The sequence below is a fragment of the Mirounga angustirostris genome, unplaced genomic scaffold, assembly GCF_029215605.1.
Source record: "Mirounga angustirostris isolate CCGP_5_RB_7025 unplaced genomic scaffold, mMirAng1.0.hap1 SCAF_12, whole genome shotgun sequence".
Lineage (NCBI taxonomy): Eukaryota > Metazoa > Chordata > Mammalia > Carnivora > Phocidae > Mirounga > Mirounga angustirostris.
Window position 1 is genome coordinate 16,290,653 of NW_026991720.1, and position 19,256 is coordinate 16,309,908.

Here is a 19,256-nt window from a genome sequence, read left to right on the forward strand (position 1 = left end):
ATTAGAAGCAATAATGTTTTGATATCTAAGAATTCTTATTGTATTCCTAAAGTTGCACGTGGACTTATTTCTTGTTCATTCTTGCACCTTAATCCTTGATGCAGGTATTTCATCTTGAACTGCTTGTACCAGTTCTCTGCTGCCTGCAGCTCGAGCTACTGGACAATGGGAACCAGAATGAGGGCAAGCTTAGGACAGGAGTGGGTAGATGGGAAACGCACATTTCCCCCATTCCCGCCCGCCCGCCCGCCATAGGGAAGCTTCTAGCCCCACAGAATCCTCTCGATTGAACTCATCAGCTCTCTGGGGTATGTTCCATTTGCCCCTCCAGGCCCCCTCTCCAATCTTCTCTATTCTGCTCTGAATACCAGGAGGCTGACCTTCATGGAAAACCAGATTCCTTTGCCATCTGGCTTTTGGTTGGCTTTGGCCCACAGAGGTGCTGTCAAGGGCTCATAAAAGGGGAAAAGAATGAGTCCAGGCTGTTTATTTCTGTCCCTCCTTCTCTGCTCATTGGTGAGTTTCCAGAGTGTGATCGACTTTGGCCTGTCCTCTCCTGTAGTTCTCGCTGTTTCTTGAGGCCCTGACAATTATCCCTTCTACTTTCCATCTAGACCTAATGGTGTCAACCTCTCTTGCCATTGCTCACCCCAGTATGTTCCAGTATCTCCTTTGGTTTGGTTTAACTCTCTTTGCATCATTTTATTTATTTATTATTTTAAGATTTTATTTATTTATTTGAGAGAGAGAGAGAGAGATAGTGACAGAGATAGAGAGAACACAAGCAGGTGGGAGAGGGAGAAAGAGGCTCTCCACTGAGCAGGGAGCCCCACGCGGGGCTCGATCCCAGGACCCTGGGATCATGACCTGAGCCGAAGGCAGACGCTTAACTGACTGAGCCACCCAGGTGCCCCTTGCATCATTTTAAACAATGAGATCATTAAACTCTCCTCCAAGAACCCACTTGAGCATGCCGCCGTCTGCGTCCTGCTGAGACTCTCCTCGCTATGCCGCTATACCGTGAGGTGAAACCTCTGTTCCTTCAGACAGGTTTGCTCGCTGGGTCTTAAACACCCTCACTGTGGCGTTCCTACCTCCACGTGTGTGGTGTCCCACGCCCTCTCATGCCACAAAACCACACTAGATCTAAGCTTAACCATGCTCCCCTGGCTGGCTGTTCTGAAGGAAAGTGATGGTCCAGATTCTTTGGAAAAAATGATCATGTGCTGTCTTATAACATGGTATATTAAAAAAAAATTCAACATGATCTAATCATGTCTTTTGGAAGCTTCTTTAGGAAAAATCAGTTTCTTTCAACTCTATACATTTCCCCATGATATCAACCTCTTTGTCATACATCCTGGCAAATGTATTTACTGGTTCAAGTTAGCTCTGATTTGGAATGCTTTTTGAATCTATTGTGCAGCCAGGCATAAAACAACCCAGGTTTGTTTTTTGTTGTTGTTTTGTTTTGTTTTTTAAAGCTTCCTAGACTGCAGCAAGCACAACCAAAGTAGGATTTCTGAAGCCATTGGATCTGCCTTGATTTTTAGGGTTTGATGGAGACCAGGAATGTTGGGACCAGTTCAGACACCAGGAAAAATAATCACGTCTCTGTGTTTCACTTGTGTGTGATTATGGGCTAAGTGGTGTGGTGCCTGGCATTGCTAAGCCAGAAGTTATACAAAGCGGCCTCTGTTCCAACAAGCTTCCACTTACGCAGTGTGAAATCAAGGCTGACCGCCCACCTTTGTTACTGCAGAAACACTCCCAACAGCTGATCACAATATAAGTAGGGTGAGTTTGCTTGTTGGTTGGTTGGTTTTTAATCAGTCGTGTATATAAGAGAATTTTCATTCGAAAGGCAAATAATATCAAAGTGATCTCTTGGAAGCAGGCAGTTGATACAGATGTGAGCTCTGAAACCAAACTGTCTCCAACTCTTGGACATGCTTCCATTCGAGGTCCCCACCTCTTCAACTCACCTCCGCCCTTGTTAACTTTACTACTGAAACATTAGTATTGTAATATTTGTCTTTGAATTTTTGTTGTTTTGGAATTTTCCCAGAATGGAGGCATTTTAATCTTCTCTACCTCAAAAATTTTCTTCTTTACGGGTGTGTTTATTATGATCATAAATGATGATAATGGCATTCTGGGTTACGGTTTATCAGGTGGTTTCATATACATTTATCTCACTAACTACAATTCTGTCTGAAATAGGACAGGTTGTTTTTATATTTATCCCTAACGAGATGGGAATTCTGCAAGATCTCAGGATTTGCTCTTGATTTTTCCGTAAGAACTCTTGAAACCGAAGGAGTCCGCTTTCTGATTGAGAACTAGTACCTCTCCCTTGCCTTACGCTGCCTCCGTTAGTCACCCAAGGTAAAAGTAACCTCAAGCAGAAAATAAAAGAAGGGAAAACGGAGGCAGCTTATGGCGCCCCTAGTTAGATCAAGTTCTTCCATCAGTGGTTCCACAGCTTCCCTGGGGGCAGAGCTCCGGCTGGGGTGGTTATTTGCACTGGTGGAGTAGAAAAATATCTGTATAGAGAAGTGTAGATGACTATGTGAGCCACAGTCCTCTTTCTCTTGGAAACACCTTTAAAAAAGCAAAAAACAGGTCAGATTAATTTTCCTAATCCATTTCATTTAATCCAGCACATACACAGTATTATCATTTCATCATGGAATCAATACCAAATAGGAAGGAAATACTTTATATTCATTTTTTTTTTCAGCCTGTCCTTGAAATCCCGTGTGCCTTGTACATGGCCAGCACATGGAAATTCAGAGTAGTGACATTTCAGGTGTTCGCTTGGGAGGAGTGGCTGTTTGGTTGAACGGTGAGAAATGGCGCCTTTTCTGGGTGGCCATGGGCATGTACCCCTAGCACGCACCCCTGTGTTTGAATAGCAGCGGGGTGACCGTGGTGTTTGCTTTGAGAGTATCAGGAGCGTAGTCCTAGTATTCATAAGAACGGCCAACCACGGAGAGAAGAGACTCTCCCATGACATCTACTAGACTTGAAGCTTCACGAGGGCGAGGACTGACCTTGTCTGTCTTCTTGCTCTATTTTTAATGACTGGCACAGTGCCCAGCTCTTGAATGAATGAAGAAACCACTGATGAAATGAATAAGATCACTATCTCTCAGGTAGTTTTACGTTGTTTTTTTCTTCACACCGGATCTGCAGCTTCTGGTGTGCGTTTCACACCGACAACACAGGATCTCAGTGCAGACCACCCCCATGGAATAGTGTCCTCAGCAGCCACGTGTGGCTAGTGGCTCTCGGGCTGGACAGGGTAGGTGTAGGCTGTTGGGATTTAGGACTGACTCTGTCGCCAAACTAAGTCACCAGATATGTGACCCGGGGCGAGTTCTTTTCTTTCTTTCTTTGCCAGCTCTCTGGAAGCCTGAATTCCAACTTAAAACTCTGAGTCCCCTTATAAAAGAGGAAACAAGATGGCAGAGATGCCCGTCTCCCATGCTAACTTAGCCAAAGCAACTACCGCTACCTTCATTCACACTCCAAATAATTTGGCCAATGAAAATGGCATAGATTTTATTTGCCCTCCTCACCTTCTCCGCAAGGTACGCATGTACAATACTATCAACACACATAACTAGAAGCACTGAGAGGCTATGTTAAGACATAATAGATAATAGGCTTTTCAGTAACTACAACTTGGCCTGTTTTCTGGTGGCCAGGGTGGATGGCAGAGAAACTTGCTAACAGGCCAGCCTCTCTTGGTGGGGCGTGAGATGTCCCGTTGGGGAGCAAGTGATCCTAATTTGGCTTCTGACTAGATACTTGACTGCCAAGCCAAGCAGCCAGAGACTAAAAAACAAAACAAAACACAACAACACCAAAAAAAACCCCAAGTGTTCAGGACCAGGACTATTCCAGGTCATGCAACATGATGCAAGATTGTGCTCCCCACAAGGGCACCCAACCCAGGCGTAGCAAAAGGCATATCCAGTGTTCCCTGTGGGGGGGCTCGTGTTCACCCGGAGGAAGTGGTACCTTGTTAGATTCTGTACAAGGATACTTCATGGAGCATTGGTGGCCACCTCCAGGACCTAAGTAGTCACGTTCAACACTCAAGCTATGGCTAGAAGGAAGAGCTCCCTTCTGCTAAAGCTGTAAAATAAATAAATAAATAAATAAATAACAGTGGTAATGAAAAAGCAATTTATAGCTAATCTCTAAAATACAGAAGCCCCTAATATACTTGAAATTGGTCTAAATATGAGTGACTATTATTTCTTTCTAGGAAATAAAAGGAAAAAAACACAATGAAACTCTGTAAGTACACGTATAAAGAACAGATGCAAGATATACATGTAATGCTCTGTCAACATTTTTGCTCGGATGGTGTGCCAAGGCTTTTCTTTTCCTTAAGTATTTTAAAGTAAATCCTAGACGTTTTATTCTTTCATCTGAAATTGCCAAGATAAAAGCTTTAAAAAAATCATACCGCCAATACCATTATCACACCTAATGAAAAAATAACACTTAAGATTCCTTGTTCTGCCCTTTTTTTAAATTTTATTATGTTAGTCACCGTACAGGACATCATTAGTGTTTGATGTAGCGTTCCATGATGCATTGTTTGCATATAACACCCAGTGCTCCATGCAGTACGTGCCCTCTTTCTAACCCATCCCCCACTTCCCTCCCCTCTAGAACCCTCAGTTTGTTTCTCAGAGTCCATAGTCTCTCATGGTTCGTCTCCCCCTCCGATTTCCCCCCCTTCATTCTTCCTTTCCTACTATTTTTTTTTTAACCATACAATGTATTATTTGTTTCAGGGGTACAGGTCTGTGATTCAACAGTCTTACACAATTCATAGTGCTCACCATAGCACATACCCTCCCAATGTCCAGCACCCAGCCACCCCATCCCTCCCACCCCCTCCACTCCAGCAACCCTCAGTTTGTTTCCTGAGATTAAGAGTCTCTTATGGTTTGTCTTATGGTTTGTCTCCCTCTCTGCTTTCGTCTTGTTTCATTTTTCCCTCCCTTCCCCTATGATCCTCTATCCTGTTTCTCAAATTCCTCATATCAGTGAGATCATATGATACTTGTCTTTCTTGACTTATTTCGCTTAGCATAATACCCTCTAGTTCCATCCACATCGTTGCAAATTATTCTGCCCTTTCTTAACATGCTCTCTATTTTCATAACATCGTTCAATTTAGAAAGTAAGGTCAGGACATTAGTTTGCCCTCTTCATGGTGCTGCGTCTGGTAGATTCATCCAAAGCTTCGTTTCCCAAGATAAAATATTTCTATCTTCCCTTGGCACCCTGCACAAAGAAATGCACCCTTGATCACTTCAAGTATGCTAGCCTAGAAACTTTATCAATTGCATGATGAATGGCTTGTAGATGTATTTAGGAGAGCTTGCGTTTTGCTTTTTTCCCCAGTGAGTAGTTGTACTGTTTGGGAGGTGGAAGAATGCCGGCCCCATACCAGCACAGACCAGTTTCAGTTACTTATTTCTGGTCCCGTGAGTCAGATCCAGCTTATGTTAACCCGTGTGTAGGACTGGAAGTAGCTTAGGAAAGCAGGGCAGCCCTGGGAGTGACATGGGCAGAGCTAGTCTGAGACCCGAGGGGGGGCCGCATGATGGGGCTTTGCTCTCCACCCATCTTTGCCTGACGTCCAGGCAAGAATCTTCATTTTGGAGAAACAATTGGCGTATCAGACGGTGGTTCATCTACTTGAGAGGAATGATGCAGCCTCCTACAAAGAGAAGTTAAGATATTACCTAGAATCATGGAGAAAGCCTTACGGCTTGTTAAATTTTGAGAAGAACAATGAAAAATTGTGAGTATCCCAAGATGGCAACTGTGTGAAAGTAAATACGGAGCTGGGTAGAGTACCAAAGACAATTAAACATTACTGTAGTTTTGGTAGGGTGTCTGGACGAAGGAATCCGGTTTTCTTCTTTTTCACATTTTAAAACTATTGTTTTATTCCGCATTGTGATGATTTCTTTTCCCAGTTTTTAAGATGACCCTCCCGAGATGCCAAAACTCAGCCCCTTGACCCTAAGTGGAATATTTTCTAGGGGCGGCAGTGGACGGAAAACCATTAAATTCACGTACATTTTCATCGGTTCCAAGCACGCAGAAGGACAACTCAGGGTCTCCACGCTTTATTAGACTCATAGCTTTGTTCTTCAGACACAGAGGAACACGGGGGCTGAGTGACGTGAGGCCACAAGAGGAGGGGGCCCCAGGACACGGTCCCCGTGCGAGGGGGCGGTGGAAACCCCGGCCAAGTTACACCTACTTTTTTAAGTGTGTCACAAGAACTCGCAGTCATTTTTATCCCACTGCCTTTGGCGACAGATTTATAGGTCTCTGCAACCCTGATTAGAAGCCCCATTGAAAGAGGCTGGCGTTTCACAGGCCATGAAGGAGAGAATGAAGGAAGAAAATTCTCCTCGGCTTACTTCAGTTGGAGCCTTGAAGACATGGAGTCAGGGAGGAGTAGGAGTTCCCTCAGGCTCACTTGCCTGCCTGGGCTCCTGGCCGGCTCTCGGATGCTGTTGGCCATGGTAATTGGCCCTTGGCACTCGGTCACCACGGGTGGCCGTGCTCGCAGGTGTAGATGCTGAGCGGGGGGTGTCTGGGAGCACAGCCAGCTAGGGGCATGGGAACAAAGCGTTAATTCCCAACCTTCATATAGACTCCTGAATACTTTATCATAACCGTGTTGCTTTAATACAACTAGACTGAGAGTTTCAAGCAAATTATTTTGTAAAAGAATAAAAGTGGGATTTTTTTGGATAAAAATACACTATAAAATGCGGTCCTTAGAAGAAATGCAGAAAATTTAGAAAAGCATTAAAATGCCCCCATTCCACAGATGACCTCTGTCAAAAATTTGGTATATGTATGTATCAGTGTGTGGATGCGTGCCTATGTGTATATATATATATTTTTTTACAAAATAGGATTGGAGTGTACAAAGGGAATCAACAACTTCTTGTGTGAATAAATATATATCATTTTTCATGTGGATAACTGTAGATCTCACTTCGTTTTTTTTTTTTTTAAAGATTTTATTTATTTATTTGACAGAAAGAGACAGCGAAAGAGGGAACACAAGCAGGGGAAGAGGGAGAGGGAGAAGCAGGCTTCTGCTGAGCAGAGAGCCTGACGCGGGGTTTGATCCCAGGACCCTGGGATCATGACCTGAGCCAAAGGCAGACTCTTAACCGACTGAGCCATCCAGGCACCCCGTAGATCTCACTTTAATGGGAACAATAGAATTTCATTTCGCAGACACATTTAATGAATCCCATATTGGCTATTGAAAAATTATCATTACCTTACAGCTTGAATCATTTTGAAGCGTAGTTCAAACTTTTACAAATTCAGTTTGTTTCTTTTAAAACAGTAAAAAAAATTTTTTAAAGATGTTTTTCAACATAAAAATAAATGTTTAAAAAATGTTTTTTAATAACCCACATTGTGTGAAGGGTAGGAAAGGTGATGTGGGAAGAAAAGCAGTTATTCCAAATATAAAATCATCTAGTTATTCTTCTATTTTTCTTCTATTTCTTAAAACAGAGGAGGAAAGGAGAACATAACTTCTTTGTTTTGCCAAAATGTTTTAGTCGGCCCTGAGAGTAAAATGTGGTTTTGAGAGAAATCCGAAGACCTTGATTGTCACCTACTGGCCACGGCATTGCGCCGCCGAATTCCTGTGGTTGATCTCGAGTTAGTCACCTGCCCTTTCTACATGCTCATTTCTTGTGCTATAGGGAGGAATAATAATAATAATAATAATTTGCTCCACTGATTTATAATAAGGCTCAAATGATACAGGGAATGCGGAAGTACATTGAACACTCCAAATCATTATTTCCGTATTATTGTTATTATGTATAAGTCCACATGGTTAGATGACCAGAGGAATTTGATGGACCTGTAATTTGTTTATACAGCAATGATGTTTTCTTGAAACTGTGTTTGTAGAAAATTGGTTATACTACTTGCAGATAAGGCAAGCTCACTTTCAAACTAACCAGAAGTGCTCATTACACACGCATTCTTACTTCTAAGAATCACAAGTTCTAATCACAAGTTAACACTCTCACTTTATAGAAGTCTGTAGCCCTTTGTTTTTGTTTTCTGTTGCCATGTGACAAATTACTATAAACCTTGTGGTTTATTAGCTCACATTTCTGCAGGTCAGCTTGGGCAGTGATGTGGTCGGGTCCCCCCATCGGGGTCTTAAGGCTATAATCAAGGTATCGGTTTATTTTGGGAGGTTTGGGGAAGAATCTGCTTCCAAACTCATTCAGATCGTTAGTCATCTTCAGTCATCTTCAGTTCCTTGCAGTTGTAGGACTGAGGTCCCCCTTTCCTGGGAGGCTCTCAGCAGGGGTCACTGTCAGCTCCTAGAAGCCATCCACTTTCTGGCCACGTGACCCTCAAAGCCAGCGGGAGAATGTCCCTTGTGCCAAATACTTCTCACACTTCCCTTGTCTCTGACCGCATGACCCTAATTTAGTGGCCTCATAGGATTAGGTCAGGCCCACCCAGATCGTCTCCTTATATTAAGGTCAATTGTTTTGGGACCTGACTGCATCTGTGAGATCCCCCTGCAGCAACACTTACATGAGTGTTTGCTTGAGTAACTAGGAGAAGGTATGTGTACCCAGGGGCTGGGAATCTGGGGGACATCTTAGTATTCTGCCTACCACATCCCCCGAATCCAGGGTTCTCTCCCAGTGATTCAAAGGACTGCTCTTATTCTCTGAATAAAGAGACTCCACCCCCACCCCAGTGCAAAAGTCATTAATAGGTCTGCGTTCTAGAGAACTGGGAGATGATATTTCATTACTGAGGTTCTAACTTCATGATGATAACCTCCTCTTAGCAGGCCCAAGAGAACAGGCTTAGAAATCAGATATACAGGGGCACCTGTGTGGCTCAGTTGATTAAGCATCCAACTGGTGGTTTCAGCTCAGGTCATGATCTCAGGGTCATGAGATGGAGCCCCGTGTTGGGCTCTGCGCTGGGCGTGGAACATGCTTCAGATTCTCTCTGCCCCTCCCCCCACCCCTCTCCCTCTCTTAAAAAAAAAAGGAAAAAATCAGATATACGAAGTTCAAATATACCAACACCTCTATGAGTTGGGCAACATATGTCATCTATTTGATTCTGTTGTTTTTCTACCTGTAAAATGGTGAATGCTACCTGTTTGACAAGGGCGTTCTGACTATGAAGTAAGAATGCGTGTGTAACAAGCTTTGGTAGGGCACCTGCATTTAAGTGCAAAATGAGTAACAATCTCAGGATTGCTTCAGTGGGGAGGAAAACAGAGAAAATGCAGATTTAGGTTATTTTTTTCTCTTGGACTTTTAAAATTAAATCCACCATCCAGCCAAAGGGCTGATTCTGCCTTTTTAGTGCTTTTACTGAAAGTGATATCCCATACTAATACCACTTTTAATGAATATATAATTTATATTTTTAGCTTTCTTGAACAGTAGGTCCAAACTTGGCAAACTCCGAATGAAGATTTTGTTTTCCCCAAAGAAATGTTTCTTTCCACCTCTATGCAAATGAATATATACAGAACACTAAATTAAAAACTGAAAAAAAAAATTGGCTTTCAATAAACATTAAATATATTTGATAATAAATGCATGTGCTATTTTCATTGGAAGCCCCTAGAATGTGATTGAATATCCTTTAAAGTATAAACAATAATCATAAATCGTATTTTACATGTAAGTAAAATGGGAAGTGAGGCAAAAACTAGACCTACACAGAGCTCCCATCATCCTAGGAAATATTGGCCAGCAAGATAGGGCTATAAAACCAAGTCATAACTTTGTTGCTTCATCAGATTCCTGAGAGCTAATATATCCAAACACACGGTTTACTCATCTAAGCAAATTGTTCTCCTACTAGAACAATAGATTGCTTACCTGGGTAAACAGTTTCCTTATTAAACAACAGTTCACTTACTGAGACTCTCTCATTCCTGGTCAATTTCTTGCCTTGAAAGATTGAACTTCAACCACTTGAGATCGGACCTCAAAGCCCCACAAATAGCCTCCTGAACCCACTCTTTCTGAGACACTGAGACATAGTCAAGGTTACATTCTTCCTTACTCTTGTAGATTTAGTGAAGCTAGCTTTGCTTAGTCAATAGATCTTTTTGGTTGGTCTTCTGGGGGGGGAAGTCCACAGCTGATATTAATTACCATACCCACCATTTATAACTTGGAAAATTTTCATTAAAGAAAAGAAGTCCTCTAATAGATCTCCCTGGCTTACCAGTGGACTGTGCTATAAACATTTTGACAAGCACACATAGCATAAGCTTTTAATTCTGTGGGACACCTTGTCATATCGAGCAAAGGAGCTACGCTTAAATTTTCATGAAAATCTTCAAATTTTAGTTTAAGTTCTTTAAGGATGAAGGTCACGTATTTATTTTTATGTCCCCAGGGTCTTGTATATATCAGCACTAAATAAATTCTCATTGATGATTGAGTAGCTGAAGGATCAATTTAAGGTCACTCCTCTTTCTAAATTTCTCTGGGAAAAAAATGCACATTTTATTTGTACTTAGATCACATCCTGAAGGACCCTAAGTAGAAAAGAACTCTGTGTCATCCCCAAAATAGCTGACAAGCTTTACGTATACACAGTAATGAAGCTTGGCAATTCATAAGCTTTTTACAAGCACTCTGGAAGCAGTAGCTATTTAAAAGAAGCACTATAAGCAGAGATAACAGTGGATTCGTACACAAATTGTCCATGTGGAATGCCAAGAGGAGAAAAAGAAAAACTTTGCTAGCGAAACAGCAAATCATCCACCATTTGGGGAACAAGCCTCATTTATTTGATGTGCTTTATCATAAATATAACAGCAGGGTGAGATTTCAGTCTATGGAATGGGACAGCTAGTGATTTCCTATCATAAAACATGAATGACACTTATTACATAATAGGATAATTAATTAGGATCCAAATCAAGTTAGCTTCTTATCTGGCTTCACTGTTAACTAGGTGTGTGGTTTGGGGTAAGTTATGCAATCTATAGAATCTTCAATTTCATAGTCTATTAACTGCAGATTAACAATGCTTGACATTGGTTATTTCACAGTGATTTTGTGAAATTGAACAAGATAGAATCACATCATTTTGGGGGTTGAAAAGTAGTTAATGGTTATTTAGTCTAATTAGAGCTTCAAATGGAAAAGTGCTTTAAAGAAAAACATCTAGTACCGTATATGGTGTTTTAAACCTATCAGGCCTTCTGATTTTTAACTCATTCTCGACTCTTCCTCCAATTACTATTATTTTTTTTTTTTCCTTTTCAAAAGGACCTGTGCCCAACGTGGGGCTCGAACCCACGACCCTGAGATTAAGAGTCTCATGCTCTACCGACTGAGCTAGCTGGGCACATCCTCCAATTATTTATGTGTTTGTTTTCCCAAGAGAGTTGCTTTAGCTCTACACGTGCATCACCCAGCCTGGTGTCTAGAGTTTAGTACACATCCACATCATAAATGTTTTCTGTCTACATGAATGATTAAGTGAAAAACAAAAATCTTGACCTTTGAGGAGGAGACCAGCCTCACTTTCTCCTGATTGACTTTCTTTTGTGTTAATTTGGCTTGCATATCCATAAACTGGATTTAATGTCCTCATTCTACCACTCTGAGCTGTTAGGGTAATTGAGGGGAAAGCAGGAATTGCCAGAAGATAAGAACGGAAGTTGCTAAGGAGGTTTTCTGGACGTGTCATGAAACTGACGCTCTCAGGAGCTCAGGCGAAGCAAGTCACCACAATGAGTGGAGTCTGGAGTATTTTTAGAGAGCTGAAGGTTTATGCCTTTGTGTACTAATAATTTTTTCAACTAATTAACTTTGTGGGTGTAGTCTTGTAAAGCTACTTTGTGCATACTTTCCTATGTTGCTGATCACATAACGCCTTATAAACATAAGTGTACCTTGGTGCTTTCGTACATCTACCAGTACTCTGACGTCTATGGGCGCTCTAATCGGGGAAAACTGAGTTGTTGGGGGTTATTTGACTCTACTCTAAATGACCCATATGTGCATATGAATTTTTTAAAAATTTCCCTATTTTCCTTTATTTTTATGCTGATACCAGCATTCTTGATGACGGCCTTTATTTTTTTTCCTTCCAATTTACTATAGGCCTGAAAACCAATTAGCCAAGCCTGCAGAATTACAAGTATAATTCAACATACAGTGATTAATTCCCTAAGGGAATCCACCACATTATATCATTTCATTAGGTTTGGCTGGTCAGTCTTTTAAATTTTATTCATTCATTCAGTAAATATTTGCCAAGTACTTAGGTACTTTAGTAAGTGTGGGGGTAGAAAGACATATAGGACCCAGTGTTTTAGAAACATGAAGTTGCTGGATTTATATGCCAATAAAATAAGATGTTATTGTATGGTTTTTAAGGAAATAAATATGATCTAGGTTAGCAACTACTCAAAATCTAGTTCAAATTTGCAACTGCAAGGTAATAATCTCTAATCCATTTGAGTGTTGTTCCCTGCTGTCAGAGTCACATTTAGACATAATCAGAGTTAATTTTATATCCTGGTGTCTATATCTGAGTTACCAGGAACTCAACCTCATTCCTCTCTGAGAAAAATTAAATGAAATTGACAGTGAATAGATTCCAGCTCCATATAAGGAAGAACTTTTTAACAATTGGGGCCTCTCAAAAGTGGAATGTACTGATTTGCTCATTAGCTTCCTTTTCCCACTCATACTTACCATCTGTATAAGTTTTGTGGTGCAGTAAAACCTTCCTGGTATCCTGTGAACCACTGTGAAGCAAGTTATCTTTGATTGCTTCAGTTATTGATTTAAATACATTTAAATGCAGGACTTGACGGTCTTCACTGTTCTATTTTAATTAATTTATTTCAAGTTGATACAGTAGTCCATTGAGCATGTCATTTTGATTTTGTCATCAAAATAATTTCATATTTGCTCAGATTTGAAGTAGCGTGCACATTTAACTTTTATTTCGCTTATTCATACAGTGTTTTACAGAACAAGGTTAAAGAGAGAATCTTCTGTGACTTTCTTGTAGGTATCTCTCCAGTTGACTTTTCCAGAGTGGTAGTTACCTAAATTTTAAGTGTACCCACCTTAAAACATTACTGTCTAATTCGAATTTCATTGTCTTACTCAGAATTATGTTCTCAGTTATGTGTCAAATGTTGCCTGAAACCAAGATAGGGATTACTTGCAGGTAAATAATTTTCTAAAGCAAAAAGGAAACTGGCCATGAGATCATGATTATTAGCCACTTTCTCACATAACTGAATAAGATTTATTTGGCATGACTGAACCATTTTGATCTCTTAATTCCTCTTTTATAAGTTGCAATGGTAGTTTTATCCCTTAGGCTAATTATTTCTAGGAAGCAGGGGGTTTCAGTGAGTGGGGCATTTGATGCTCCCAAAGAAAGGAAGGAAACAAATAAGCCCCTTTTTTGGTGTGGAAACCATGCAGGCACACTTCAGGGGATCTCTGAAGGGGTAGGAAGTAGTGGATTCTCACACACCCTTATGAGATCTGATGCTCATGTCTGCATTTATTTTGACATTGCATACAGAGAATCATCAGGTGCAAGGATAATGAGTGGGACTATGTATGAGAGAGAAGGATGGTGGAAAGAGGGGCAAATGATCATGTTAAGTAGAAAAAGAAAGGGCGCCTGGGTGGCTCAGATGGTTAAGGGTCTGCCTTCGGCTCAGGTCATGATCTCAGGGTCCTGGGATCGAGTCCCTCATCGGGTTCCCTGCTCCTTGGGAGCCTGCTTCTCCCTCTGCTTCTCTCTCTCTCTCTCTCTCTCTCTCTGTCTCTCATGAATAAATAAATAAAATTAAAAAAAAAAGTAGAAAAAGAAAGTGGGCTTTTAGAGGACAAAGTGAGCGAGCAGAATCACAATCCCTGATTTTAGTGTTTCTAATTTCTAATAAGTCCCATTTCATTCAGCTTGTTTGGTTGCAACCTTTTCGCCATCAATAAAAGTATGGTTAAAAAATGCGAGGAATGAACCAGACAGAATGAATGGGGTTGGGGTATCCCGACCAAACGACAAGGTCATTTGATGTTTTAAACTAACCTGATGTAATGTTCTGGTTTTAGAAGATGTCACTAGGTCCCTAATGAAGTGAGTTTGCCAGCCTTCTAATAAGATTTTCCCCTTTCCCAAAGCAACACTCTGCATAATCAATTAAGCCTTTCCTTGATTTCTTTTCTTGTGAGGTTTTTTTCCCCCCGTTCTTCTTTATTTTTTTAGTCAATGAACTCAGCCCCAAATGAAAGCTGGAGTTGTATGAACTGAATTGGCTGGAACTAGTAGCTGAAAGGCATGCAAATCAAAGCGGCCAAGTTTCAGCTCTTCCGTTCTTGAAGGAAAGGCTAACTTCAATCCAAATGGCTTCCTGGGCAATTCTTTGATTATCCTAGGACTTTGTTCCTGGTATGGAACCAGACATTAATAACCCAGCTCTTGCAAGCTAACCCAAGAAAATACACATCACGTCTTTACCTTGCGGTGTCTTAGTACCCATCTGAACACTTCCTGGTAGTGTGGGAACTGTGGAGGAAGGGATTTTACTTGAGTCATGGGGTTGGAGGGAAGCTGGATAGCCCTCATGCTCTTCGATATTTCCGGTTCCATCCTAGCCTAGCACAGGGCTCACTTTGGTACCTATGTCAAGGGCAGGGACTTCTAATGCCCTCTCAGATATGTATATATCAGATATATATCTGTCTCCATATATACACACATTTTGGGGAGGGGGCAAAATTAATTGTAATTTTGCTTTAGAAAATTATTTACTTGCAAGTAATTCATTTCTAGACCAAGTGTATCCAAGAATTCCTGCAGAATTAGAAAATCTAATCTCAAGATGGTTTTCAAGCATAGTGCATTTTTTTATTGCTAAATATTATACTTTATGAAGTTGACATCATGCTTTATTTTGTGGCCATTATTAAACACTAATTTCAATTTTTGTTATTTGCTATTTTCTTGTTTTAGAGAGACCCTTTTTTTTTTCCCTCCAAATTTCAAACATTTTTGAAGACCCTCCAAAAAGCCTCTGGTTCTAGACTCTCTGAATATAGTGGATGCCAGGAATTCATTCCCGACCCTGTGTTCTACTTCTGTACCACAACTTGCCTCCCACCTCATTGTCAAGTTCAGAATAATAAATTATCAGTCATCCATTTAAAGTTTGTACAAGATTTTCCTGTAATCTAAACATTTCTCTGGATATACTTTATATACATATTAGCTAAGAACAGGACCTTAAATCAGTAGGCATTTCAGTTTATTACAAAGACGTATAGCTCCTCTAAAAAAAAAGTGATAACTGTCTTCTGCACATATTACATTTTTAAAAAATTTTTTAAAAATATTTTATTTATTTATTTGACAGAGAGAGACAGCGAGAGAGGGAACACGAGCAGGGGGAGCAGGAGAGGGAAAAGCAGGCTTCCCAGGGAGCAGGGAGCCCGATGGGGGGCTCGATCCCAGGACCCTGGGATCATGACCTGAGCCGAAGGCAGATGCTTAACGACTGAGCCACCCAGGCGCCCCTGCACATATTACATTTTGATAAAGAATTAAATACAAACTCTGTGCATGTTCTTCCTATGTGCTGCCATCACATCAGCTTCTAGAAAGTGTAGAGCCAAATACAGGGTAGATCATTAGCATGCACATAAAGAGTATGTAACAGGCGTTTTGTATTTTCACTTTGTGGATAAGAGCACGTGACTAATTTGGTTTTAACTGGTCTAGGTTCTGACCCCGTTTCTCAGACTTCGTGATCGAGGGCAAGTTATCTCAACTTTCTCACTTAAATTTTCTCACCTGTATAATTGGAATAATATCGACTGCCTTCTAAAGTTGTGTGGATAAAAGTCAGATAAAGCTCTTAGCACAGGGCAGTCTTTAATCCATGGTGGCTGTTAATTTTTCCCTACATTTGTTTTCCCTCAGCCTTTTTCTTTATTTTTTAATCTTTCTAGAATGTATGTATCTTTAAAACCTACTTTAAACTTGAAGAGGCTGGAGGAAGGAAGGAAGGAGAGCAAATACTCAATTTTTTTAAAAAGATTTTATTTATTTGAGAGACAGAGATAGCAACAGAGATAGCAAGAGAGAGTACGAGCGGGGAGGAGAAAGAGAAGCAGGCTCCCCACTGAGCAGGGAGCTGGGGACATGGGGCTCCATCCCAGGATCCCAGGATCCCACGATCATGACCTGAGCCAAAGGCAGTCGCTTAACCGACTGAGCCACCCAGGCACCCCAATATTCAGTTTTTTATTTCAGAAGAAATTATGGTTCAGAAGAAGTGTCTATTAAACTTCCATCTATGTAGGAGTTCACCTGGGGACCGTGACCTTGTTAAAATGTCGATTCTAGGTCAGAAGTTCTGGGGCGGGGCTTGAGAATCTGCATTTCTAACATGTTCTCAGGTGAGGTGGATACCACGTGGCCCTACAGCAGCACTTTGTGCAGTAACGGTTTCAGAAGCGGGGTATGGATGTCATCTTTAGAGCTTTATAAAAACACAGAGTATCCAGTGCTAGGACTCCTCGCATCACAACCAAAAGCAGTGGGATGGTCTCTTATTTCTCTTATTCTTTTATGAGTAAAAGCGTCCTCTCTCTAATCAAATTTACCTGACAGGGTCTCATCGGATTCTGTTTCTAACGGGAGTCATTGTCTTCGCCATCCTTTTGAGTCACACCAGCTCCTTTAGCAGGCATTTGGTCCCTTGACTCTTGGACAGCCTTTTCCATTATATTGTATTGGTTCTCAAAGCCTTTCATGATGTCGCATTGAATATTTATTAGGCTCTTCTAACATAATAACTTGGCAAAGTCACACAGGATATTCACTGGCCCAGAAACGGTCTCTCAACTAATGTTATCTTAGTGATTGTTTCTGAGTTAGCTATTTGCTTTTTTAACTTCACAGTTCTACAGAAATGTATCTCTCTGACTTTGCTAGTGACCTCTTATTGCTAATTCCACCTCTCTGTAGACTTTGACTTTGCTCATCATTTTTTACTTCTTGAAAACTTCCTCTTTGCTTGGTTTCCGTGATTCGACTCCCTTTGCTTACTCCTGTTACTCTTACCTTTCTGCTGCTATCCCGACTTACATAAAATCTAGAATTGTTTTCACGTTTTGTGTACCTCTTCAGTTCTTACTCTGTGTCTTCTTATTCTCTGGTCTCTTTGCGCAGCCCCAACGCTTCCCACTCATTCAAGTAGCCTGTGTTGATTCCACTTTCATTTTGATCAGACCAGAGCTCTCTTCCCGATCAGTTACCCCTATCGATTTCAATTCAGATGTCCTCCCGGCACTTCAAACTCAACATGTCCAAACAGGTCTTTCCTGTCTCTTCTTAACCTTAGTCACTTAACGTCTTTAAGCCTTAATGACTGATCTGAAAAGTCAAGATAGGAAAAGAAACTAAATTGTATTTGCTGAGAATTCAGTCACATTTAATCCATGTCAGAGGCTTAGATTACTGTCCTTAGAATAGGTCATAGTCCGTATTCCTCAGGAAGGGGTCTATGAGCCCCTATTCTCTGCGTTGGCACCTGTCTCTGGATTAAGATCAGAATTGGGGAGATGGCCGAGATTTCTTCATCCATAGGAGATTCAGTTAATTTGATAAATCCAATCAGTATTAGCTCTTCGGTACCTTTTCTTTCTCCCTTCACTCCTTTTCCAGTGTCACAGTTTTAAGTCTTTGTCATGCCTCACCTGGACTGGGTCAGACGGCCTTCTCTCAGCCTCCCTGACTCCAGTCCTGTGTCCTCCAGTCACTGTGCTGACTGCTCGCAGGGTGCCCTCTCAGAAACCACAGCCGATCGAGGGTTCCTTGGAGTTCACATGTCCTAAGGTAAAACATCACTGCCGTCCTCACGGGACCCTTATACACAAGGAAGAAACACCCAGAAACGTGGCTTCTCTCAGTTCCTTTTCTATTTCCGAGCTTTTCTCTCTGATGCTCTAGCAGTCTTTAACTAATAGTTGATTCCTGGAATATATCACACTTACTCAGATCTGCTGGCCTGTGCCCGAGTGTTCTTCCTTCCCTCAGCTCATCTGTTATTTGGAACGAAACTGAAAATTAGTCTTCTTTGGAAGTTTTTCTTAAAATCTCTGAACATACTTAGGTAACTGTTTTATGCCCATTAAAAAAAATGATTACAGCAGTTTTTAAACTTTAGTGCATCGTAATTTTACACATAGAAATAGTGTTGGATTTGATTCAGTTCTTTTATGGCATCTATTGAAATGATCCTATGATTTTTCTCCATTATTCTGGTCTCCTGTTAATGCAGTGAAATACATGAGCATTTGATTGTTAAAACAACCTTGTATCCTGGAATAAACACCACTGGTGATGATTTATTGGCTCTTTAAATATTTGATGTATGGATTTGGTTTACTAGTATTTAAAAAATATTTTTATGTTTATGTTCATTAGGAATATTGGTCTGCAGATTCCTTAATATCCTTGTCAGGTTTTGGTATCAAGTAAAATTCATTTATACTGAATTTTTTTCCTAATTATTTTAATTAATCAGATTTTTAAAACCTCAGATTATGATTCTGGATCTATTTCCTTCTAGAGTTCTGAGTGATTGAGTAATTCATGTTTTTTGAAATTTTGTTAGGTACAAATCCATTTGGTAGTATGTCTTATAGATTAATATATATTTTCTAATTACAAAATGTCCCTCTTAATTGTCTCTTTCTTCAAGTCTATATTGACTAATACGACTATAGACACCAGCCTTTTTATGATTACTAATTTGGTAGAATATCTTTTCCTATCTTTTTACTTTCAACCTTTTTAAAAATATATATATTTAAAATGTGTCTCTTGTAGATAGCATACAATTCAGTATTGCTTGTTTATCTAGTTTGACAACCTCTGTGTTTGGGTCAATATATTTAGTGTATTTGTATTTAATGCAATTATTTGTGTGGGTTTAAATATACTATCTTGCTATTTCTTTTTATCCCATCTGTTCTTTTTTCCTTTGTTTCTCCTTTCCTGATTATTTTGGGTTAATCAAAATATGTATCTTTGACACATAACTTTCTATTTAAAATGAACATTATATCACTTTATGTAAAATGCAAAAGTCCTTAAAACAGTATAATTGC

General features: G+C 40.4%; 1 protein-coding gene and 1 non-coding gene across 4 annotated transcripts in view; one reads left to right on the top strand and one right to left on the bottom strand.

The window, feature by feature from the left end:
• Positions 1–19,256, top strand: part of PTN (pleiotrophin) — a 98,755-nt gene that overhangs the window by 40,722 nt on the left and 38,777 nt on the right. The window lies entirely within an intron of this gene.
• Positions 11,376–11,448, bottom strand: TRNAK-CUU (transfer RNA lysine (anticodon CUU)). Its single transcript has one exon. It is a non-coding gene; the product is annotated as a tRNA-Lys (tRNA).